This window comes from Podarcis liolepis (assembly GCF_965112155.1).
Source record: "Podarcis liolepis genome assembly, chromosome: 12".
Classification (NCBI taxonomy): domain Eukaryota; kingdom Metazoa; phylum Chordata; class Lepidosauria; order Squamata; family Lacertidae; genus Podarcis; species Podarcis liolepis.
Window position 1 is genome coordinate 40,914,001 of NC_139563.1, and position 27,062 is coordinate 40,941,062.

Genomic DNA, 27,062 nt, shown 5'->3' on the forward strand with positions numbered 1-27,062 from the left:
AGCTTAAATACTACATATGTATTTTCTTTTTTTGGCATTAATCTTTGCCTGCTATCAGTCGATTACCCACACCATCGGTTACGCACGAAATTACATTTTTAAATCTAAGCCTGTGTAAACACAACTATCTTTCCAAAAGAATATGCAAACACAAAAACTTTCTAAACATGCAGCATTCAGCAGATTAATGTTCCAGAGCATTAATTCCAGTGGAAAGCTAAATCCCAAACCAGCTAATCGTGCTAATCGTACTGCACTCTATCTGGTGTCAAACGACAAGCGTCTGGATTTTAGCTACGCTGGCATTTGCTCATGAAAATTGGTGAAGGGGGAAAGAACAAAAGAACGACAAAGTTCCCTCTGGGCTAAACAGAAGAAGTAACAGCAGAAACAATAGCAGCTTGTTGTTATGGGAGTTTAAGAGTCAGGGCTCTGCAGTTAATTGGCTTGCTCTCACTAGTAGTTCGTGTCGCTCCAAGAATGGAAATTAAGATCAAGGAGAAAATGGAAACTTTTAAAAACAAATTAACAGGGTCAGACACTGGGACACAACCAAGACTTTCGGGTGCCTGAGGCAAAGGACAAGATGGTGACCGTACATTCAAAGCACGACAGTACCACTTTAAGCAGACATGGAATTCTGGGAGCTGTGGTTTGTTAGGAAAGCTGTAAGTTGTTAGGGGACTCCTATTCCCCTTCGCAGGGTTCTAGGGGAAGAAGGTTTGATCAGCAAACCGCTAAAACTTGTGATCCATTGCAAGTTCTGAAGGAAGATCTTTTCCCGCCCTGAATAAGCAAACCTGTAGAGTTGCCTAAACTTGGGCCTCCAGCAATTTTTGGACTACAATTCCCATAATCCCTGGCCACTAGTCCTGCTAGATAGGGATGGTGGGAGCTGTAGTCCAAAAACGACTGGAGACCCAAGTTTGGGAAACCCTGCTGTAGCCTATGTGGCTAGTCAAGCACAAAGACCAGCTCCTCCCTCTGCAGATTCAAGTCAGGTCCAAGGATGCAGCAGTTGCACAGCATCCACACCTATCCCTCATTTTCCAACTCCTTCAGGGGTGTGGGCTTTCAGGAAACCACTATGAACTAAGAAGTGTCCCGAAACACAAAATTCTTTCCCATCTGGCAATTGGAAAACGATACTCAAAGATTGGCCCAAAGTGTCCCCCCGTTAGTTCAAAATTCAGCCGAGCCGCTGAGCCACAAATCCCTCAAGCGCAAATGTCTTTGTGTACAGATAGTCGTTGACTGCTTGGGAAATGGCTTTAACCTGCGCTTGAAAAGGAACCTTTCACGTTGAAACCCCACGTGGTGATTAATGTAGCTATTTCCATTCCTTGCAGAGCACAGTATGTTCAAAAGGATAATTAGCACAGCAAGGAGTTCTACACCTCAATACGGCCTCTGCAATGCAGACATTTTAGCTATATTACAGTGCAGCTACCCCTCCCCCCCAAAAAAAATCTAATGAGAGGCAGATACTCATAAACTATCAAAGTATTCTTTTTGACAAAATAGCTACAGAGAGTGCAGACAACACTCGGCCATTATATAAATATCGGTGTGATGACAGAGTCGCTTGTTTTCCGAAAGATTTTCAGAATAGAAAACGGCCTTCTCCTGATCCTTGTGTCAGAACCTTCAGAATTAAGTGCAGCTCATATAGTCATTCAAGTGACAAGGAAGCAATGTGGTCATGTTTCTTAGCCGTGGGGATATTTCAAATTGTACTAACTGCACAATACGAAGCGCAGGATGGTCGTGATGTTTGCATCACAATATGGCACAGGGCTGATTCACATATGCATGGGCATTGCACAGCACAATGGCACTGGATGAGGTACAGCTGGAAACTGACATCATTGAAATGTCTGTGTGAAAGCAGGTTTCTGCACCCACAGTTATGTATTTGGATACACATCTGCAGTGCCATGCTTGTCCCAGCTTAATTGAACCGGCTGCATGTGTAACTAACTTCTGAATGAGGAAAGTTGGCTCAGGTGCTAGGCCTGAAAGTGGTGATGGGTTGGAAGAGTTCACAATAAGATTTATGATCATCAGGGATTGGGATAGCCATGGGAGCAGTCTTGAGTTGTGTTTTAGACCAGGGTTTCCCAAACTTGGGTCTGTAGCTGTTTTTGGACTACAATTCCCATCACCCCTTGCTAGCAGGACCAGTAGTCAGGCGTGATGGGAAGTGTAGTCCGAAAACAGCTATAGACCCAAGTTTGGGAACCTGTTTAAGTACCTGAAACTGATGCTCTTCTTGCTGATGCTTTTCTTGCTGATGCTTCCTCTTTCACTTTTATGTACCTTTCAAGGGGGAGAAAAAGGTGACCAGTCCCACCCAGCCATGATAATGAAGGCGATGAGCAGGAGGTTGGAACAGAGCTTTTGTAGGCTTAGGGAAAATTTGCAGAGGCACCATCACACTGTGGTAACAACCCCAATCTCGACATACCAATGATCCCATCAAGCAACTTCCTATTTTCCTAAACCAACACAATTTTAAGAGCCACAGAAACTAGACCCATGACATTGCATTTTTTAAAATTCCAAATTATTGAAAACAGGTGCTCACAACATTGCTCACTTTTTGGTCCTGGCTACTTTTAACTGAACCCCTTACAGAACACCAAAGAAGCAATATTCACTTATGAGGCCGCCTCCTATGCTGCACAAACCCATAAACTGCCCGTGTGATGCCAGAAGCTGAATATTCTGTCATATCTTTACCACATAGCAGTGAAGTCAGAACAATTCTTTAGACCTACCTCGGTGCTTCCAGAACTTTCCTTCAGAAACTTCAAGCTGACTGGAGTGATTGGTTGCTTCATAAAAGACATTTGCTTCCTGCGCAGCAGAAAAATGCTTACTCATTTTTCGAGAAAGTAAGTGGAAACTGCCTCAAGAGGGGGTTTCATCAGTTTCTTGCTAGTAAAGCTGACATGATTGCCTCTTTACCTGCTGATATTACTTTGTACCTGAAAAGATGAAAATGTAAATGACACATTTTGCAAAAGCACATTTTCAGAAGAACCTGGCGCTCTTTGAAGATCATCTACTTGGGATATGCCTGCATTTTCCTTAATCTGTTCAAGGGGGCCAGAAATTGGTAAGGCAATATCCACTATTGGTCAGGCAATTTGACAATGAGATGACACATTCTGTGGTTTCTAAAATGAGTCTAAAACCCAAATACATTTTTTCCTCATGCAGACAGTGCTTCCAGCTTCTGACATGAAGATTTACAGATGGGGGGAAAACTCAGCCATGGCTGATGATGAAGCAGGTGCTCAAACAAAGTTAAAAGGCTTTCTGCACGCATATTTTTTCCCCTATTATAAATTATTTCCCAGAATTGTTAAACATTTAAAAACAATTATTTTAAATAAATGATCCCCCAAATTGTGCTTTGCTCATGTTGCCATAATGAAAATATTTTAGTAAAGCACTTCAGACAAAAATATAATCATAAAGTAATTGTAAGCAAGGCATTGTTAATTCTGTGTACTGCATGGATTAGGGCCCATTTGTTGTTGGATCTAAATTTTCATCAGACCCAGCCCAGGGATGATGGAATTGCCCATTCAGATATTGCTGAACTACAACAGTTTCCTCTGTTGCAAGGTAATTCATACATTCTTCTCTGTGGGTTGTGATTGTGTGTGCGTGTGTGTGTTTAAAAAGTTAAATACATTATAATGGGAATAAATGATCACCCTGCACAGGGCTTTCTTTTGCAATTTGATAAGCCCTTCTTTAATATCAGTTGTCATGTACCACCTACACACTATGCATAGGCAATTTGATTATGATTCATTATGGCTAAATTGTGTTAAGTGTTTGATAGTTAGCCAGACCATAGCTATCACCCTGTCATAAACCTTAACAAGATTAAATCCCCTTCCCAGCTGTTCATTTCCTACAGGTATGTGTCAGAAAAATCTCTGAAAATTTACAATGCAATTCCATGTACGTGCACTCAGAAGTAAGTCCCTCTGTGCTTTACTCCCAAGCAAGGGTGTATAGGGTTGTAGCACTCTGGATCTTCAGATTGAAAACACATTTCTGCCTGTTTTCAACTGGAGCAAGGAATTTGGACAGACTATTAGTGGGGGTAGGAGAGCTGAAAATAATGCCAATATATTGCACATCTGGCAACCAATGCACTCCTTTGGTTTCAGATAGTACATGGGTAAAAAGGTAAAGGGACCCCTGACCATTAGGTCCAGTCGTGGCCGACTCTGGGGTTGCGGCGCTCATCTCGCTTTATTGGCCGAGGGAGCTGGCGTACATGGGTAGAGGAGTCTAAAAAGCACAGGGCACAAATTATCATAGCCGTCTAGGAGGCTTAGTTTGGTCAAAACTGAGTACACACTTCTAGAGTTAATGCTAAATACAATACTTTTGGTAAATAAGCCACCATAGCCATGAAAATTTGTGTCCCAGTGTCAGGGAACTGGGGGCTGAGAAGGGGGAAACTCTGGGGAATTACAGAGAGCAGCCTCCGATAGTGAGCAGCTGCACCTCATCAGAGAGGAAGGATGGCGAAGGGTTGTCAGGAAGCAATGAATCAGGGAGGGGGGAGCAACTTCCGGGGCTTCGCTCTTTACGTAAAGGAGGAAGGAAAAGGGAAGGGTTCAGGAAGTTGTTATGCTGGAGAAGACGAAAGGAGGGGCAAGTCTTGGCAACTGATACTGGATGAGTAGGACATGCTTTTAAGAGCTCCTATTGCAAATAGTATAATGGATTTAATAAATCCTGTAAAGCTGGCTGGAGTCCCGGGCTGTTATCTCTTCTAGCACCCACCAATCATCCTGACACCCAGGCTTCTTAGACTTGTCTACCCATGTACTATCTGAAACCCAAGAGGTGCACTGCTTGTCAGATACAGATAGGTAGCTCACATCTGCCATAGTCAAAATAAAAAATTCCTTCCAGTAGCACCTTAAAGACCAACTAAGTTAGTTCTTGGTATGAGCTTTCGTGTGCATGCACACTTCTTCAGGTATCTGAAGAAGTGTGCATGCACACGAAAGCTCATACCAAGAACTAACTTAGTTGGTCTTTAAGGTGCTACTGGAAGGAATTTTTTATTTTGCTTGGCAGATGTGAGCTTTTTTCAGCTCTCCAAGCCCACTATATAATTTACTCTAATTCCTCTTTGATGATCCTTTGAAAGATGCATGTGGCTTTCCTTCACAACGAACAAAACAAAATACCCTGCGCTTCACAGAAGGATTGTACAATAGTGACAACAAGCTTTTGGGGGCAGCACAAAAAGAGAGAGAGGAAACACATCATTTTGGCTTATGCTTTTCAGAGTCTGACACCAACCTGGCCCCAAACAAGCCAGGATCCAAAATCATGACCACAAAGCAGTGATTGCATACTTTAACTAGGAAGTAGATTTCCACTTTGATAAGATGTCCAGGTTCCCCAGCAAGAGGATGTAATTATACAACACTTAAAATGCTCATTCATTATAGCGGCACAACCAGAATCAATTTATCAACTTCCTGGGAACATGGCAGAGTTGCCTAAGCACCCATTCACCATAGTTACAAAACTGAATAAGGTGGAAATGTAGGCCTCTATAATCCAAAAACAGTTCATTTTATTAAATGTATTAAAACTGTATCCCATTCCTCCTCAAGAAACAACTGTTATCCATTCTATAACCCTGTGAGGTGAAAAGCTTTGTTTTGTAAGGAAGCTAGGAGGGTGCTTGTGAAACATGCACCACTCATAAACGCCATCTCCAACTCCTCGAAAGATTCCATCAACCGTGTCTCTGAAGAATTTTACACATCACTTGGGAAGACAGGCAAACTAATGCCAGTGTACTGGAAGAAGCAAAGATCACCAGTGTCAAAGCAATGATTCTTCAACATCAACTTTGTTGGACTGGTCATGTTGCGAAGATGCCTGATGATCGTCTTCCAAAGCAACTACTCTACTCTGAACTTAAAAATGGAAAGCGTAATGCTGGTGGTCAACAAAAGAGGTTTAAAGACTCTCAAAGCAAATATAAAAAAATGTAGTATAAACACCAACAACTGGGAAACACTGGCTTGCGAATGCTCTAATTGAAGAACAGCCTTTACCAAAGGTATTGTGCACATTGAAGACACTCAAACTCAGGACAGAAGGGAGAAATGTGCTAAGAGGAAGGCACGTTTGGCAAACCCTCACCGTGATCAACTCCTGCCTGGAAACCTATGCCCCCACTGTGGAATGACGTGTGGATCCAGAATTGGCCTCCACAGTTACCTACAGACTCAGTGTTAATGCTGTGTTCATGGAAGACAATCTTACTTGGCTACAATTGCCAAAGAAGAAGAAGAAGTTCTCTGTTATAGTCAGAAAATGTTTGCTTTCAGATCAGGTTTAGGAGTGATGCTAGCTGACACACTTTCAGTAGTTCCTCATGCATCTTTCATTGAACACCTGAAGAGCTCTATAGTCTCCTCTAAAAATCCAATTTATCAACATTGTGAATGGAATCATTAAAATAAGGAGGCTTTTCCCAGCTCAACTGACTATCTTGTCTCATGTATTAGCCCTTCAGCCCCCTTACATCAACAATCAATGCTAGAAGGTGGTGAGTGGTTAAGCACTTTTTGACCCTGGGAAACTGAAAATAACCCTAATCACAGAAGTGCCACATTTGGCACATGCTCCCTATGTAAAATGAAGCCTATGACCTTTAGTGGATTGTATCAAAAGGTGTGGTAGGAGGAGAGGAAGTGCGACTGCATAGGAGACAAGCAGAGATGGTGAATTGGTGGCTCTCCAGATGTTGACTCCAACTTCCATAAGTCCCAGGCAGCATGGCCAGTAGGGTGGAGGGTGGAAGACCACAGAATCCCCAGCCCTGCTGCAAAGAGTTAGAATTTGGGTCTGAAAGGTTCCCAAATTAGGCTGCAGTCCTAAACATACCAAGGAGAAGGCATGGAGCAGAAATTCGATTCAGATCACATTTAAAGGCATGGCCTACATAATCTGTATTTCCCAAAACAATATGCAAATAAAATACAGCCACCCTTCAAAATTCACACTTCTCCAAATTTTGCAATGCAGCTCTGCAGCCTAGGAGTGTGTACAGAAGTACATATACGAAGTTAAAGTATGCACAAAAATGTATTTATGTGTGAAAATAACTAAAAGAAATACAATTAATTAGGAGATATTTCTTCAGGGGGGGACACTGTAAATTAGGCAAAATTACATGTAAAATGTGTATTAGGAGATATTTGCACTAAAATGTGATGAATTTTCATGAGGACATTAAAAAGAATTGCAAACTGATAGAGGAAAAATAAGAAACAGAGAAACAGAAATAGACACATTTGCCCACTCCTAGTAGGAAAAAAAGCCCCATTGAGCACAGTTGGATTTCTATGTAAACATGCACGGGGTATGGCTGTTAACAATTGCAACTGTTTGCCGATGCTTTTCTAACCAGTTAGTTTTACACATAAAATCCTCCTCCAGTTACATAATTTTTTAGCATTATAGGTGCATTAGTACATAATTTATTGTGAACCCACAACCAATGACTGCTTGAATTATACACAATGGTCACTGGGCATTTGGAGCAGCAAACTTGCTGTCCATGAACAGAAATACATTTGATGGGACCCGGCATTTTTCCAAGGGAAATATAATGGATCATAACAGTTTTCTGAAAGCTTTATTATTCTGTACTATGACTGGCTATGCAGTCAGTTCCATTTATTTAAAAGTACACTGGAACCAAATCTGCAGGCATTTAAAGAAGTTAAAGCAGATTACATAAAATGAGAGGAACAAAAGTACTTAGAAGTCAGCCTAAAATTATTGTCTTTAGAAGTTTTCAAACTGAGACTCAGCATTTCTTTCAGTAAGTCAAAACTATCATTTCTCCCCAGTTATCTGGCATCTTCACTTTCAACCAATTTCTTCCTATTGATCAGAATTAAATCTAGAACAAGGGTTGCTATTTCATTTCATTTTCTTTTCTTTTATTACAGTTGGTGTATTTTGTTCCTTCCTATTCCCCTTTTCTTTTCTTTTCTTTTCTTTCTTTCTTTCCTTCCTGCTTTCTTTCATTATCAATCTACTTTACCTGGCAGCAGGTTTCAAACAGGAGTCTTTCTCAATCCCACTTGGAGATCCTAAGGAATGGATTTAAGACCTTTGGCATGCAAAATTGATCAACTGAGAGAGTGTTTTTTCTAAAGCTCTCAAAGCCCTGGCATTGTTAACCATGCTGCACAATAACTGCAACTCCTAGATAAGATGGTTTGCACCTGTGATGGCTGATTGGGGAAAGCCAAAGGGAAAACCAGGAGGCAGGATCAAGTCAGAAATCAGGACCAAATAGAAGGTAGAATAATCAAGGACACAGGAACATTGCAGAGCTCAGGAAGACAGTGTGGCTCATGCAAGGCTCAGCTGGAAAAGGAATCTCTTTACATTTCATCCTTCCCAGAAGAACCTGTTGGTTAACCTGTGTTAGCCTAGTGGCTGAAGAAGGGGGCACCTCCAGTTCAGAAATTCAATACATGGGGCAGCCACACATAGATCCAGCAACTCCTGAGAAATGTTGTGTCGGAAAACAGCCTGAAACATCAGCAAGAATGTGTTGCACTGATAGCACTACCCAGTGCTAGCAGTCACTGCATAACTAACTAGTGTTGCAGCTGCCACTACCAAGGAGAGAATTACTATGGTAACTGCTACATCACAGCATGAGCCTATCACAGTGGCATGATTCAACAAAGCTGGATCATTTGAAGCTGCATTTCTTTCAACCTTATTTAATTTATTTACTTATGAAAATATTTATTTACTTATCTATTTATTTTATATACTTATATATTTATTTCATTAAAAACATATAAGTGGTTTACAAAAATACATAAAACCATACAGTAACCATATTGGTTGCTACCTGTCTCGGAAGACAATAGCAGAGTGCGCCATCGGGCATTGTTGAAGACTTACAGCACCTGCTGTGGCTATAGAAGAGAGACATGCTTTATTGCAGCTGGGGCACATGAAGACATCTGGTTGTGCTGATACAGGTGTACCATGGCATTTCTTCTTTCTGTGCCCCTCCCAGCAGTTATTACTCCTCTGGTCACTGATGTGGATGCACAACCTGATTGTCTCCAGGCACTGTGATCATCTGCAAGGGATTCACACATGGCAGGGCTGATGCAGCCACCTTTGTAATGGAAAATTGTGTTGCCAGTGGGTCTGGTGCCTGAGGCCAGCTCCCCATAGGACACGTCCTTGGAGATCCTACCATCTTCCATTCTGTGGGCATGACCAAGCCAGCGAAGATGTCGCTGAGACATGAGTGTGAATATGCTGGGAATGTGGGCTTTGCGCTGTGATGCCCAAAATCTTCCTGATGCAGCACATATGGAAAGTGTTGAAGCGTTGCTCCTGGTGGTGTAAGTTGCCCATGACTCACTTCCATAAAACAGCATGCTCAATACGCAAGCCTGGCAGACCTTCACTGGTCATCAGCAACACATTCTTCCATACCGTTTTGGAGATGCAAGCCATTGCTGTAGCTACCTTGTCAATACGCTTGTCCAGTTAGCCACTGACGGAGAGGCTGATAGTTCTGGTGGAGCCCAGGTAGACAAAATTGTCTCTCACCTCAAGCATATGGTCACCAATGCTGATGCATGGAGTGCTGGCAACATCCTGACCCAGAAATGTTGGTCTTCATCAGGCTGGTGGTAAGGCCAACCTTCATGCAGGCTTGGGCAAAACAATTGATGAGACCCTATAGAACTGTGCTGTCCAGGCTGCATCGTCTACAAACCACAGCAAAAAACACTGCCTGCAGCATAGGTCTGGCTGAATAGAAAAGTTTTCAGCAAGCATTTCAAAGCTGAAACCTTAATGCATTCATAACAAAAGCACAGGGTCCACTTTATATACTAACTCAATTAATCTTTGTTCAGATATAGTTTTAGAGGTTTCCAATTATAGGCTCATTTCTCATATTTATTGCACATTAACACCCAATTGTATCTGTCTCCTTGGCCTCTTGCCTCACTTTCTTTTTAAACAACTGAGTAAATTTCCAAACTCTTACTGCATAATGTGTAATCAGTTTATTCACACCAGCATTTGTCAGTCACATACAGTATTCAAAAGAAAGACTGAGGACTTGAGGTTACCATTGAGATATGGAGACTGGAGCATTAGGAATCACACACTCAACTCTTCATCCTAGTTATCCTCTAGGACAGGGGTCAGCAACCTTTTTCAGCTGTGGGCTGGTCCACCGTCCCTCAGACCATGTGGTGGGCCAGACTATATTTTTTTGGGGGGGGAGATGAACGAATTCCTGTGCCCCACAAATAACCCAGAGATGCATTTTAAATAAAAGGACAAATTCTACTCATGTAAAAACACGCTGATTCCCAGACCATCCGCGGACTGGATTGAGAAGGCAATTGGGCCGCATCTGGCCCACGGGCCTTAGGTTGCCTACCCCTGCTCTAAGAGCTGCGCTGTCAGCAATGCCCATGCAGTGCCAGATCTATTTTATCCAAACCTATTTTTTTTAAAGCAGCACAATCAAGATATAAACTATGGATTGTATCACTTCATGTCCTTGTGCTCACAGAAGTCCAGCAAGGTCTTCCACCAAGAGAAGCAGGAAACAGCCAATATAGCTGATCCCCCCTTTCATCTGAAGATTCCCTAGGTGGATGGACAAACTTGGATACTGTGGCTTGCAACCCAGTTTCAAAAATGTGATTTCAGACCCAAAGCCATGAGAACGTTGGTTTCTTTGTTTTGACATATCTGATATGTATCAGTGTCCCAGAAAATATTGGGTTGGATCCGGAGCCACACTTTGGAACCACTGAAATAAATGAGACTTAAATGAGTTAAACTGATTCAACAGAACCTAAGTGTGACCATCCTACTCCGGATCTAACCAGTTATCTACAGCTCAAAGTTCACATCTGAAGTGCATATGGGAAGGTAGGCTGGGCATTGCATGGCATTTTAAGGCCCATAGGGATGTGTTTACTTTCAGGGCACTGGAGACAAGATGCAGCCACTCATCCACCAGCTCAGTTCAACTTATTGAAAGCCTAAGGAAGGAGACTTGAAGAATGACAGTCCCAGCAGCTCACCCTAACAGCATTAGGAACAAGCCATCCCTAACTGGCCAAAACAGGACAGCAATTTATCAGGCCAGTTATCAGGAAACAGGAACTGCCTCTTGTAAATAGGAATAGTCAGAGTGCATGTTGTCATAAATTACAACTGCTTTGGTTTAGTTATGCTGATTAATAGCCGAGATAAAAGCTGAGCCCTACCGTGGTACAGCAGTAAACCCGTCAATTAAGATAAATGCTTTTTTATGTCCCTGTAGAATGTTTTGTTCATACCAGGTAACAGCAGTTGTGAAATGTGATAAAAGAATGATTACAAATAAAGAGAGGATGTGACGGTGTACTGTTTTAAGAAACTCTTCCAAAACTTGACCCCTCCAAGATGTTGTTGGGACACCAATTCCCATCAGCTAACATGGCCAATGAGGGTTGTACAACTCTTGACAATATTATTGGGAGGGCACCAGGCTGGGGACTGCTGTTTTAAAACATTTTCAATGGGTCCTCAAATGAGGACATCATCATTTTTATTGGGTTTTTAAATAACAAATTTAACAAAAGAAAAGAAAAATGGAGAGTAAAAATGAATTTAAAAAACCATCATCTCCCATTATGAATACAATAACTATCAATGCATTCATCTTAATTTAAACTTATAAATTGATATTAGTCACCTAAACATGCAAACAGGTATCCACCCAAAATTGGTAGTAATAAGAAATGTGTTTGAATGTCGGCGGTGAGATCCTCAGAGCATTGTGCAATAGGTGATGGGTTTTATATCTATCCAAGCTCGAAGTATAGGTCTCTTAGCAACCATAAGGGCTCACAAAATCTACTTTTGTTCTCCTGCTGTTAACCCCCATACTACAAGAACGTAATTTAAAAGTACATGACAAACTGCAAACGTCAAGGATCTCATCAATACAAAAAATGAAAGAGATAACATCAGACCAAGAAAAATGTATCATGGACATGCCCAAATCACATGACTTAAAATCATAGAATCATAGAGTTGGTGGGGTCATCAAGTTCAAACCTCTGCATTTGATGAATGTCCAGAATTATACCTCAGGAAAGACTGGGGCCACTGTACAACAATAATCCCAGTATCACCTGCCACAAGGCAATCCAGAGGGATACCATACACATTTCCCCATGCCATCAGTTTTCATTTACTTTTGATAAGAATTTGGAAATAGTCCACATTCCAGTGAAATTAATGGCCAACCACCACAATATTAATGCTTCTGGATTACAACTTTTGTGAAGGTGCCATTAAATAGAACAATATATTGGTGGGTTACTGTTGCAGCCATAAATATATGTACCTATGTGGGGAAATTAATCTCTGTGCAGATAGGGTGAAATTGGAAATTATTGTTTAAAGAATGAACAACATCTGGGCAATACAGATTGATTCACTGCACTCAAGCAAATATTTAACAGTGAATGTTTTTGTATCCCTGCCAGGGTTATGCGGCTCCTCTGCCAATTCATAAACAGATTAATAGATAGGGAAATATTAAATTTTGGGAAATGTAGATATGCCAGGCAACATTTTAGCCTTCATTTCATGTTTAATTTCTTACTCTCAAATAGTTTAGAATCAAAATTCTGCTGTTGACAGCACAATCCTATACATGTCTACTCAATCTAAGTCCCACTGCGTTCAACAGGGTTTCTACTCAATCTAAGTCCCACTGCGTTCAACAGGGTTAGCTTCTGGGTAGATGGGTATAGGACTGCAGCCTAAAATCCCCAAATACCTGCAATACTAAGGGCAATTATAGAAAGGGAAAAATCACGTTTATGCTCTCCAATATGCCTATGCAAATTGACCAGTAAGTACCTCCATCATAGCATACAGATAAGGTAAAAGAAAAATCAAAGGGAGCTTAACTAATCAGTTTCCTGCTATCTGGAAGTAACAGCTGGAGAAATATAATGCCCTAAGCTCTTAATATCACTGAGATGATGTGATCTTATCCGATGGGTCTGTCAAACTGATTTCTGGTATATTGAACTTTGTAAGAAGCACACCAAAAACTGATAGAACGGTTTTGATGTAAGCTCACAGGATTCTATATCTTCAGAGGTAAAGAAAGGTTTAACTTTCACAATTCTTTGCTGGAACAGAGAAAGTTCACACGGTCAGACTCCAAAGCGCAGCTCTGACTCTCTGAATGAGTTTTTATTTTACGAAAATAAACCAGGGCCCCGTTTTTATTGTAACTTTTTTTGCTGACGTCGATCTACCAACATGTGTTCCAAATGTTATTACCTAAACAGAAGAGTGCCTGGGAAGCCCAAGAGGCATATCACACAGAAGGTGGAATAAACTCAGACCGCCTCCACCAAATATATGGAATTCAAAACATGCTTCATTTTTCAGCTACTTTTCACTACCAGTACTAGCAAAGAGAAATTTTGGGACTAGTCCTTGGTTGCTACCTTGCTGCTGATTGTTAGAAGACCTGTATGTATATAACCCTTCCCCACCCAGCACACCACAATGGGGTTAAGAAAACCCAATCCCAGTTCAGGGATTCGGGAGGTGGCATGGCATAGATTAGGTCCACCAGCTCTAGGTTCCTCATCACTATATTGTTTCTTGTAGCATTTAGTCTACGGTGAATTAGCTTTACCCAGGGCTGTTGTCTTCTGTCCCCAACTGATACTGAAAAGTAAATGGCACATTGGTTACAATTTTGGCAAATCTGTGAACGGCTTCTAGTCGTTGCTCGTCAAGTAGGCACAGAATAAGGTCGTTGCTAGTCAAGTAGGCACAGAATAAGGATAAATGCAACAGTTGCCTCATAGAGAAAGACTGAGCCAGTATGCAATAGCAGAAACGATATTAAACTAGGATTGAGGAAACCACACTTCAAATCCCCACTTGGCCCAGAAGCTCACTGGGTAACCTTCAGCCTGTCACCATCTCTCAATCTAACCAACCTTGAAGGGTTGTTCTGAGGACAAAATTGAAAAAATCATGGGTGCTGCTTGGGGTCCCTTCGAAGAAAGGAGATAAGAATAGTTACACAGGTACAGTCTGTGCATAAGAAAAAAATCAGGATCAGAAAGGTATTTAAGCAGCAGTGTCAGAAAGAAATTTTAGGCTGTGTGTGAGCACTTGATGTTTTTTCTAGAAAATTCTCCATCTAGAACCTTGTCAACGGAACATGCTCAGGAGCATTCCCCCAGCCTAGAAATTATATCCCTAGTTTAATTTCCTGCCAACGTGCCTCTTCCTTTGCAATCTTTTTATATTTGTTAAGGGCATCCAATAATCACAAAAACCTGGTTTGTGTACACAGCAAACTTAACAGCACACTCCCAATCTGCAGTGAATCAAGATATAATCCTAACTATTTATTGAAATACTCATTGCATACCCTGCCAAAGGCTTCATTGTTGTTGCTGCTGTTACTACGATTCATTTGGTGAAACTGCATTGTCCAGATCTAGTTCTTACAAATAGGTACAATTCTTGTCATTTGCACAGGTTTTGATAGAAGGAGCCTGCAGACAAATGTGGCCAGACTCCTGTCAATTATTTTGTAATTTACTGGCCCGTAGCTAGACTTAATTTGGCTCCATTTATATACCTGATCTTTTCACAAGTGACAAGGTGTCTCTTCCTATCAATCTAATGAACCTATATGCCGTGCTTATTTATATAGCTTACTAACTAGATCTCCAATGAGACAGATAGGAAAAACTCAAAAATCTGCAAGGAAAAAAAGAATAGAAAATATTGTTGCATGGCCGATATATATACCTCTTTAAATACATTAGGGTTCATGCTGAATCCTAATTTTGATGAATGGCACCTTCCATAAATTTGGGTAAGTCTGACAGCTACAAAAGAGGAAACACAGAAATACATGGGTGTCTGCTATACTGTCTCTTCATGCATAACAAAAATATATATGATGGCTTTACAATGTTTAACATTAGGAAGCCTCTGATTTAAAAAGGCCACTGCTGGCATTGAAAGAACAGAAGGCACTTTTGCTAGCACATGGATAGCGGTCCTTAATTTCTGCCCATTCCTCCCTGATTGCATCACATGTGTGCTTTGCAAAGGGTCCTCTGGTCCTCAGTTGTAGTAATACAGGGCTGTAGCATGGGGGGAAACAGGAATGAAATCCCCATTATACTCACAGGCCTTGACTCATGCCTCTCTAGATCCAAGGACGTGTGTGTACATGCATGTGTACATATGTGTATAACCTAGCTTCCAATCATTGCTCAACTGTAAATTCCTAAAGTAGCTTTGTAAAAACCATTGCACCTCAGCTTCAGTTTCCCGTGTGGGGAAGTGGTGTAGCTACTTGTGGTGTGGCCAGTGTGGTGTAGTGGTTAAGAGCAGTAGTCTCGTAATCTGGGGAACCGGGTTCGCGTCTCCGCTCTTCCACATGCAGCTGCTGGGTGACCTTGGGCTAGTTCACACTGCTTTGAAGTCTCTCAGCCCCACTCACATCACAGAGTGTTTGTTGTGGGGGAGGAAGGGAAAAGGAGATTGTGAGCCGCTTTGAGACTCCTTAGGGTAGTTGTAGGGATATCACGGAGCGGGAAGTGGGGTCCGGAGGGAGCACACTCCCCACCAGCAGGCAGGCACATCTGCCTGCACGCGTGACCCTGGGGTGCAGAGAAAAATCCCCCTCAGACAAGCCACAAGCTGTCTAGAACATCGTTCCCTGTGTCTGACCTTTTGCGGTCTCAGCAGTCAGCAGTGTCCTGTCTGTAACCTTTTTCCTTAGAGACCTTTTGTCTCCATTCGTCATACACTGTGCAAGGGGAAAATGACGCTGTGGAACAGGTGCCAAAATAGCTTTGTACCACCCCACGATCTTGGGACGGAAGATGTGTAAAGGTCACAGCCCAAAAATGTATTTGCCTGGCTTGCATATTTGTCTCAATAAAAGGAGGCTCCACAGGAATGGTGGTAGCTCGCTTCAGACCACCTGTCCGCAGCTCACATGATGATCAACACCTGTCTTGGGCCTTCACTTCAGTAGTGATAAAGCAGGATATCAAATCCAAACTCTTCTTCTTCTTTTTCCCGTGCATACCTCTGAGTGTTGGATGACAGGAAATTTCCTCCACACTCCTGATACAGAGATTCATGAAGCTGCCTTGTACCAGGCCAGATTTTTTGTTCATCTAGGGCAGTAGTATCTACTCTGACTGGCAGCCGCTCTTCCAGAGCCTCTGTTAGTCAAAGGCCTTTCCCATCGTCTGTTACCTGATGCTTCAAACTGAGGATGCCTGGGACTGAACAAACCTGGACTCTTTCATATGCAATGCATGCTATCAGTACCATAATCCCTAAGTAGAAGCCTGGTTCCTCGTACAGATCATTCTTACTGGATCAGGGTGACATCTGTAGAGCTCCTAAGACAGGCAATGAATCCTGTTTTGCTGTTTGAGGTGAAATGGGATGAGCTACTCTGCCCTGCCGCCTCTCCCACCACCACCACCACACCTGCTGCTGTTGCCACCACCATCACCGACACTGCCCCCTCTGCTGCCACTGTGCACCCTGTCAATTTTAGGCAAGAGCACATTGATTTCAGGCAAGCTCTTTCACAAAATGGGTGTGATCTTGCCCAAAATTGGTACCGCTGGCAGCAGCATTTGTCCAGCACTGGCAAAGGCAGTGGGACAGGTGGGGCACTTACAGGAGTGCCACCTGGGGGGCTCGTGCCACCTGAAGCAGTGGCCTCACTCTGCCCAATGACTGGGCCAGCTCTGTCCTAAGGCTACAGTTCTAAGCTCACCCACCCCGGAGCAAGTCTCATGGCATTTACTTTGATCATAGTCAATCAGGATCATAATAAAATAAATTGGTATTTCCACAGTGTTTCCGGTACAATCCCTTGCATGCCTCCTCAGAAGTAAGTCCCTCCGAGGTCACTCATGCCTAGAATCACACTGTAAAAATTCTACTGAAATGCTGTTTTATTTTGTTGTGATACTGATTGGAAATGATTTATGGGATTACCATCTCAAGCCCAGAGCAATTACACAGACCAGTGGAGGGATTGCATTATCCTCATCTAGGGCCATGTAGAATACTGAACACAATTGTACGGACTAATTTAACAGTTTGCGTGTCAACGTATTTGCTCATGTATTTGTTTGCAAACCTTCAGAATCTTGGCGCCGTCTCTCTTCCACACAGGTCAAATGGTGGGCTGTCATTTCAATTATTTGAAAACATGCTCCTAGGCAAGGGTGCAAAATAATATTCTGTGTAACTAAGTGCCTCTGTCAACAAATATAATCAACCCCAAGGGAAAATAATACAGTAAGCCAGAGCTTTACATCATACTAAAGTATAAAAATCAGTGAAACCAACAAGTAGGGGCCCCTTCAAAAATCGTTTTATTATGCATTCATGATTATTTATATTAATGGTGGTATTGAGGCAGTTAGATATTATCTTGCTTTCAAGACTAAAAGTGCCTACAAAGCTTTTGAGGACATACTGCTTAAATTCCAGTAAGTGCATGTCCTGTAACTCCCCTTGAAATCCTGTAACTTTTATACCACAAATGTTCCACATGGGGGGTCCGCTCTTTGTGTATAAGACTGCCCCTCCAGACAGCAATAATCTTGTTAAATACTGGAGAAGCATCACAGAGCTACTAATAAAGCAGAATTATATATGGACAGCCTAGTGTAAATCCACCGCAAATGCACTATTTGCAGAATATACCCACCAAAACAAAACAAAACACCATTCTGGAGGGACCTGAAAATGATTGCAGGAAATACTAGTCTAAAGGGACCCCTTTAAAGAGGATTCATTATTAGCATTAACAGTTTGCAGTTGAATCAATAGTTTATGTAATGTCATATGACGTAAGAGTGCCTGAAGGTCAAACTCTGAGGGCACAATTTTCTTCCAAGAAGATGCAGAGCTACGAAACACTTTTCCTTTTCTCCCTTTCCAATTAGGCCCCCTCCCCACAATGGCTTTTTCTCCACGGGGATTTAATTGTACATTTTCCCTCATTTAAATTTCAATAGAGGGAAGCTGCTGGGCAGGGCAATAAATGGTTAAACACTTCTCCTTTTCCCCTTCTTTTGCTGCTACTCTAATCTCAAGTTTTCTCTCCAGATTTTGTTTTTCTGTTTCCCAAGGGGGGAATCAGGATAATATTACAAACTTCTGCATGAAACATTCACTTTGGCCGTGAGCAGCAGCATCACTTTTGTTCTTACCAGTCTGGGCGATTTCATTGTAAATTGGGGAGATTGTCGTGGATTAATTTTCTTGTTTTCAATAGATCAGTTATAATATATCTGATAATCCCTTGACTAAATAACAGAGACCAATCATTAACAATTTATTATTCTTGTAAGGAATCATGTGGCCCATTGCACACCCTCCAACGTTGAAACATAAAAATAGGGACTGTTTCTTGAATGTACTTATGCATTCAATGTCCATAAAAGAAAGTTATAGCAGACAATGAAGGTGCTGGCTTTAATGCTGCATTAAACCATTTGAACCATTTCAAGTCAAATGAGTCCTGGAATATTCATTGAAGTAAACCTGAGGGAAGCCAGTGGAACTAAAAGAGTATATTAATATTACTGTTGAGTCATGAGAAAGCCACCTAAAAGCTAATAGCGTGTCACAGTGTGGGGAGGTGGACATCATCAATACAGGCCTAAACAATTTGGGACCCACCAAGCTAAAAGCAGACCACCATAAGGACAGCTAAGATACAGCAGAGGCCTCATACATAAGCTATAAAGCAACCACCATTCAGTTCTGGACCATCTGAACTGATCCTCAATAGCTACTAATTACACGTGTAGTGAATGGCAACGGCAACAACAACAACAACTTTTGTTGCAAGGTAAAGACAAACAAAAAAAATGAGACCTACAACCAATTCTTGGAAACAATCCTACACTCATAAAAGTAACTGGAGGGAAACTTATGGTTGTGTATAGGCAACTCCCTTACCGTTGACAATTACAGTGGTACCTCAGGTTACAGGTGCTTCAGGTTACAGACGCTTAAGGTTACAGACTCCGCTAACCCAGAAATAGTACCTCGGGTTAAGAACTTTACTTCAGGATGAGAACAGAATTTGTGTGGCGGCAGTGGGAGGCCCCATTAGCTAAAGTGGTACCTCAGGTTAAGAACTGTTTCAGGTTAAGAACGGACCTCCAGAACGAATTAAGTTCTCAACCCGAGGTACCACTGTATAGTGTAATCCAAATGCAGTCTACTCAGAATCAAATCATACATAAATCAATTGACTTTAACTCCAGATAAATGGTGTTAGGAGTGCATGCCTTAATTTAATTTGGAGTTAGGAACCGCACCTTTCCACAAAGCCAAATGCTACTAAGCCCCTTTAAAAAAGCAGCAACTATTTGTGATCCCAATTGTGCAAGCCATCACATCCAGGGTACTTCCACGTAAATTAATGTTGTATTGAGAATTAAGTGTGTATCAAATGAGCCTGACTTATTAACTTCTATTATTATTATTATTATTATTATTATTATTATTATTATTAAAATTGCTTATATACAGTTTAATGATCAAAGCTTCTAAGCTGTGCACATAAAAATTAAAAAGCATAACATGGAGAAGATCAATTAAAATTAATCATAAAAACAAGAAACTTCCTTAAAATGCTTGTTGAAATAGAAAGGTATTTGTTAAGCACCTAGAGTTCACCAGAGAGCAGGCCTGTCTAATCTTAGTCTGGAAGGAATTCCATACAACTCCCAGTGCAAGGCGTATATAAGCTGTGCATCTGACTTCAAGGTAAATAGATCTGAACAGGCATAGATCTGAAAGTCAACAACATTTGGAAACCTCTTAGTGAATATTTTAATTCTATGGACACAGGAATTTAATTCAGGGAGACAAATGGAACATGATAAGATAGAAGAAAAGGAACTCAAATTAAATTTTGATTGCGTCAACCAAAATTCTAAGCAAAATTTGATTGCTTAGAACAGAGACTGTCGGCTTTATGCACATTACAGAAACACAGTTTGTTGTCCTCCATTTATGCCTGCTGCACGTATCACCACTCGTATATTGTGAGTATCTGTTTAAATGGAAATGCATTTTTTTATCTGCCTACTCTCCCCCTCCTTTGCTTGCTTCTACCTAGGCCTGCACCTGATGAACTGAGTTTTACCTCCAAAAAGCTCATGCAGAAAACCAACTTGAAAACTATGGATCCAGTGCTACTTGTCATCAGCTCCACAATGCTGTCAAGATTGGGCTTGGGTTGTCAGGCCCCAACACAGGAGGAGGAGGAAATAGGGGGTGCTGGTTGGTGGGAACCAGGGTTGGAACAGAGAGCTCTCCCCACTGTTCCTTTACTTCATCTGTTTCAGAAGGGGGAGCAGGGATGCCAGCTCCTTCCCCAACTTCCCAACTAAGTGGAAAGTCTCAGTGGAGGTTGTGGGCAGCCATGGAGGGGGGGGGGAAAGCACCTTAGGAGGAGGAAGCAAATGATGAGAAGCTTGAACAGGAGAGTGCAATATTGTTGCCTGGAAACAGGCACCACTTAGGGCCACCTCAGAAAAGCATGTGTTTTCAATCCCAACATTCCCACAAAGTGAGTGAGTCTCATGAGTGAATGCATCACACCTCACCTTCAAAAGCTTGGCAAGTGGGGTGTGGAAACTGTTGGGACATCTGCATTGCATCCATCCAGTTCTGAACATCTTGATTGATTCCTGAACTCCTGAACTATGATTCCTGAATGGGTCTGCTGCCAGGTCTGTACTGTTACTTGCCTGAATAAAAATCTCTTTCTTACTTATACATAAAAAACCTCTGTCTATGTGGGTTTGGTGAGAGGCAGGACACTACTTCATACTTCTACTGATCTTCATAAAAGACTAATGTCACAAACACTAAAAATTGGAATTTCCAATACTTTCAAAATACAGAAGGTTATGCAACACTAACTAAACCCGCATACAGTGGTACCTCGGGTTACATACGCTTCAGGTTACCTATGCTTCAGGTTACAGACTCCACTAACCCAGAAATATTACCTCGGGTTAAGAACTTTGCTTCAGGATGAGAACAGGAGTTGTGCAGCGGTGGTGCGGTGGCAGCGGGAGGCCCCATTAGCTAAAGTGGTGCTTCGGGTTAAGAACAGACCTCCAGAACAAATTAAGTTCGTAACCCAAGGTACCACTGTACATGTAAATTTGAAAAAAGTTAAATGAGTAGCAAGTTCCACATTGCAAAAGTGAAATCCAGATGAATGTCTATGGACACATGTGGTGTGTTTGTCCGGGTATGTATATAAGCTGCTCTCAGCTTGGTTAGTGCCTGGGTGAATTCTTTGCAAGTCATAAGTAAAATAAAACTTATTCCTATTCAGTAAGGATATCCCTAACCACTCAGGATAACATTACGTGGGATGGAGGAGGAAGGCACATATGTGAGGATAAAGATCAATGCTGATCATGACTCTTGCTATGCAGAAGAAGAAAAATATTATTAAAACACATTTAAAGACCCTTTAGAACATCAGCAATATGTAGCCACCCCTGATTTGCTGTGTTCTACTGTCCTCCAATGGATGCTCTTGATAATACATTGCTGATCTATAAAACCAGCAAGTTAGAATTTCAGCTTCATGCTTTAACAATGCTATAATGTGAGATGGAGCGTAACGCTAAACTGAACCGACACCTTAAATTATTCTTCTTGGACTCTGAGAGTTCTCTTAATTTGAACAAGTGCCAACTAAACATTCATTTCCACAAATATATGATTAGATTTATATTTTTAGTCAAATCGGTAAAAAGAAAGCTGTCTGCTAAAGCATATAGGTGTTTAGACTTGATAATCCTGGAGGGAAACACAGAGAAAGCCCTACTCATTCTCTATGCCTACTGAAATTTTCGAAGCTATCCTTTGCACAGTAGCATTGCTACAGCACAATTTAGCCTGGGGCATACTGTAAATTTGGCATTGAACTGGCAGAAAATACTGATGCTCAATTATTCACCAATATTGTAGAACAGTGACCTATAAGATCAGATCACTAGTCACACCACTTTCTCAGACTGAGTGGTCACGTTTAGATCTCTCAGCAAACAATGACAACATGCTTCAGGAAGCATTGGGCTTGTGCATTCCCCACTCCTTTGTGTATGTGCCTCAGACCCACACACTTCTTCATTTCTTCCTTTCTTTCATAGTTTGGAGCAGCTTTCTATTTCTATTTCAGATATTCAGTTTAAAAGCTAGAATGTCAAATCATAGTTCAATCGTCTGCTTTCTTAACTAGCTATGGTTTTTGCAAAGTAGAATTTCCCAAATTTGGACAAAATGGGAAATGGTGGTTTGTTCCAAACTACAATGGAAGCTTTAAATTACCTCCTCATAAGCGAATGATTATGAATATGTTTAGTTCAGTGTTTGTGTAATTGTGTAATTGAGAACTTGAGCCCAGTGCTCATCCTCATAACCATAAACCATGTTTTGTCATTACATCTGAATCAGGCCAGTGGTGAACACAGTTTCTCAAAGCTCAAACTTTTATAAATTTACATATGCTCAAAAATGTTGCAAAAGGCACTAGTTGACTTGGCAACTATATCAACTGAACATGTCCAGGCACCAGCACTTGACCTGAAGGAATTGGTGACAAAATTTGCAAAGGAAAATGCCCAGAAAGTGTGGTTTTGGTGTGCCTGAAATTGAATTTTTTAAGACTTGAGTTCACAAGGTTATTCAAAGTGATTTGTGTGCTAAAACATTTTCTTTTGTATTTGAGAAACATAATCAAAGTCTGTTGTATTGCTTATTCTTCCAATGTAAAATAAATGTAGCAGTTTCAAGTTTTGTGCTTTTCATTTTTTTTACAACCTGTTTTTAAAAACCATAGGTAGCATTTTTTTTAAAGAAGTAGCTAGCCTTACCTAGGGAACAAAATAGCTTGGCACAAGCACTGTGTGGAGGTAAGAGAAAAGCAAAGCTTAGTGGTATCTCCAAAACACATATATATACAATTTAGAATACGAATTTGATATTCATGTGTGTATTCCAAACCAGATGCTATTTGCCTGATAGTTATTCTCCGGTTTAGATAATAACCTGAGCCACAGAAATATTGATTCCAGTCTCTCCTACCACCATTTACCTGGGAAGTGCAGCAGTGGCAAAAAAGAAGACTGTATTTCTTATGCCCTTAGCTCCACATTCTTAGGCCTAGAAAGCTGCTACAGCATTGATACAGCTACCAAGGACCCTGGGAAATTAAATTTCTCCAGAACACACAATATCTTTAGTATAGCTATATTTGATCAGAAAGATAAAGGACTGGAAGCAAGTTGGAGTAGAATAATGTTGTTGTTGTTAATTTATATCCTAATTGATTGCAAAATAGTTTTTAGGTGGCTTGCAAAGCATGAAAACAATTACACAAACACTGAACTAAACATATTCATAATTAAAATATACAATAACACAATAGCATTAAAACAGCAAAACAGTTGTCAGATTTTCTACTTTGGGAGCTAAAGGAACTTTCCCTGAACAATCTCCAGTTTCATAATTGCTATGCAAATTCCCAGTCGAATGAAGGGAGTTTGCCCATCACTGAAAAGGTCTAAGCGTAACACAGTTTGACAGAACTAGAGGGGAGAAGGCCAAATGGATTTCCCTTGCAACTCTCAAAACCAGCAGAGGCTTAGGACTGTAGATGCTCATGCACCATGAGCAGCAAAAAGCATACTGAATTAAATATATACCTTCTTAAAAAATGAAACTGCCCAAAACCTCACAATTACAAAACCACCAAGCATCTTGTAAAGATTTAATTTGCACTGATGCCATGTTGTTATTACATCACAATAAACTTGATTTGTACAAATGTTGTCCATTGTGGAAAACACACACTCCATGTATATCTTCTAAAAGACCTGATACGACATACTGTGCAGCCTTATAAAGGTTTGATAGAGTCAGAGTCTACGTATTTCAAGCAGTTGCTTCCCACACCCATCTTCAATGAATAGTCACTTGTGACTGTCAGGAACACAAGGAAGCAAACTCTGGTGTCTGCAAGAGTTGTTACCAATATCTTATTATTGGCTGAGATCACAGCTTCAAATGATAAAACAGAATCATTGTTACATCGTAAAGGAGATGGGTACTGTTGCCCTTCCTTTGAAGTGTGGAAGGCTGGACAGCACTGATTTCTTTCCAGCATTCTCAAAAACCTAGCTTAGATGGCTTTAAAGGGAGAAAGACAGCCAAATGTTAGCTTCATTGTGTCTGGGGACAAAAACAATTACGTTGTCTGTACAGAACACCCACATATGGCAAAGTATTTGTGTTTCATATATGCACTTTGGACCTTACAAGATGTTCAAGAATTGATATTGCAGTATTTATGAAGCTATGTAGATGTAGTCCAATCAATTTCTTGGATGGGGTACCACTGAAAGCCCCATGCAAGTATTTCTATATTACATATTTAAAGGTTTATACTTTTACATTTGCTATATGGGTGACTTGTAAGTCATGACGGGAATATACTACCTCCAGGATTAGAGATAGCACTCCTCTAAATATCAAAATAATTGGTGGGAAACCACTGGGAGAAGCTCTTGCCCATGTTCTGCTTTTTGAGCTTTGAATAGGCATTAGTTAGCATATTACAAGAAGCCAGATCACAAAAGGCTAGACAGGCTTTGGTCTGATATAGGTAGGCTCATCTTATGTTCTGGGTGGAATTTCCCCAAGTATTTCCCCAAGTATTTGTACCCCTGGGCTAAACAGAAAGCTCTGGGTAATCTGTTTAAACTGGTAATTTACATATTAAAATATCCTACCCTATTTAGGCCCATCAATGTCGATAAATAAAAGGCTTAAAAACACACCCGCAGCATCATTTGTTGTCTGCCTTTGCTCACAAATGTCTCTTTCAATTATTTTACATGGAACTCCCTTTCTCAATTAGCTTTCACTTTCCTCTTTTCACATTCAATCTTTCAAGTAACCTCCCAAGCTCTGCGCGCAAGTCAAGTGGGAATGGCATAAATTGGAGTATCTAAATTTAGCTCCGTAACTAAGAGTTACTATAGCAGATGATTAAATTCTCTCTTTAAAAATTCTAGACTTATTGGCTTCCTTGGGAAAATATCTGTATAAGTAGGTTCAGGGGGCATCAGTGGTGCTCATCACTCTGAATGCCATGTATGTTTTAGATAGTCGGCTGCACAGTAATGTTAAGCTGCTGTTTCCACCTAAAAAGAAGCTTCTTTCAAATGAGTTTTGTAGGTCAGTGTTTCCCAACCGGTGTTCCGCGGCACACTAGTGTGCCGTGAGACACCGGCTGGTGTGCCGTGGGAGGGAGGCGGGCGAGTCGGGCGGCGAGAGGCGGCGACGGCGGCGAGGATCCGCGTCGAGCCGGGGGCGGCTCCGCGGTGCTGGTGCCGAGCGGCGGGGCAGCGCGCGCAAAAGGGAGGCGCGCGAGACAGCGGAGGAGGAGGAGGCCGGCATGTCCGGGCAGCAGCAGCAGCAGCAGCAACTCCCGGCGACGGCTCCTCCTCCGCCCGCTATCGCCGCCACCACCACAACAGCCGCTGCCGCCGTCCCTCAATCCCTCGCTCTGCTGCCTCCTCCCACCCCGGCAAGGGGAAGGGAAAAAACTTTAACTTTTGTGCGTCCCTCCCGGCGTGACGCTGCGCGCTGACGTCACGGGGCGGGGCTTTAATGGTGGTGTGCTGCGAGATTTTTTCCCGGTAAACAGGTGTGCCGTTGCCCAAAAACGTTTGGGAAACACTGTTGTAGGTTATATAGTGGAAACCCTTGGAAGGAGTTTCAATAGAGCTTAGGCAGGCCAGAAAGGACCAGTCCCATTCAACTCACATGCCACAAACAAGACAATGTTTATTGGAAACGTTACCATATTGGTCCAGCTATAAGCCTCCCACAAAGCCTGTCTGTAGCCCTAACATGTAACAGGCACCTGTGCAGAAGGACACATGATGCTTTTCCTAAAACTGCCCAAAGTACCATGCACTTCCCAAGGTCTCGTCTTAAATTAAGGCTGCTGTACTGTAAGAGAGCAATTATAGGCCACACTCTGGTTTGATACAGGCCAGCTTTACGGAGAAAGTGAGGCCTCCATGCACATCAATATGGTACATTTTCCTGACAAGAAGAAGAAGAAGAATCGAGTTTGGATTTGATATCCCGCCTTTCACTCCCTTTAAGGATTCTCAAAGCGGCTAACATTCTCCTTTCCCTTCCTCCCCCACAACAAACACTCTGTGAGGTGAGTGGGGCTGAGAGACTTCAAAGCAGTGTGACTGGCCCAAGGTCACCCAGCAGCTGCATGTGGAGGAGCGGAGAAGCGAACCCGGTTCCCCAGATTACGAGACTACGAGACTACACCACACTGGCTCTCAAGCATATTCTATCATGATAAGAAACATGTCATGAGAAATGTATGTATGCCTGTATACCTGAAGAAGAGTCTCCACCCCAATCATTCAGCCCAGACACTGAGATCTCGGCCTTCTGGCGGTTCCCTCATTGCGAGAAGTGAGGTTACAGGGAACCACGCAGAGGGCCTTCTTGGTAGTCGCGCCCACCTTGTAGAACGCCTTCTCATCAGATGTCAAGGAAATAAACAACTATCTGACTTTTAGAAGAAATCTGAAGGCAGCCTTGTGCAGGGAGGTTTCTTAAGGTTTTTTGTGTTTTAATAATTTGTTGGAAGCCGCCCACAGTGGCTGGGGCAACCCAGTCAGTAGGGTGGCATATAAATAATATAAGCATTATTATTATTATGTTACATTCCCATTAAAACTTGCCCCAAAGGGCAAAAATGTGTGAAGAGGAAAACTGCCCTCTTGCCAAAAGACCCATAGGGA

The 27,062-nt window shown here is 41.8% G+C and overlaps 1 protein-coding gene across 2 annotated transcripts in view; it reads right to left on the minus strand.

The window, feature by feature from the left end:
* ZNF385D (zinc finger protein 385D) overlaps positions 1 to 27,062 on the minus strand; it is a 554,298-nt gene that overhangs the window by 499,087 nt on the left and 28,149 nt on the right. For both annotated transcript variants that reach the window (XM_083468253.1, XM_083468266.1), the window contains exon 3: positions 2,781 to 2,990. The gene's annotated coding sequence lies outside the window, so the exon portion shown is untranslated. The remainder of the gene's footprint in view (positions 1 to 2,780; positions 2,991 to 27,062) is intronic.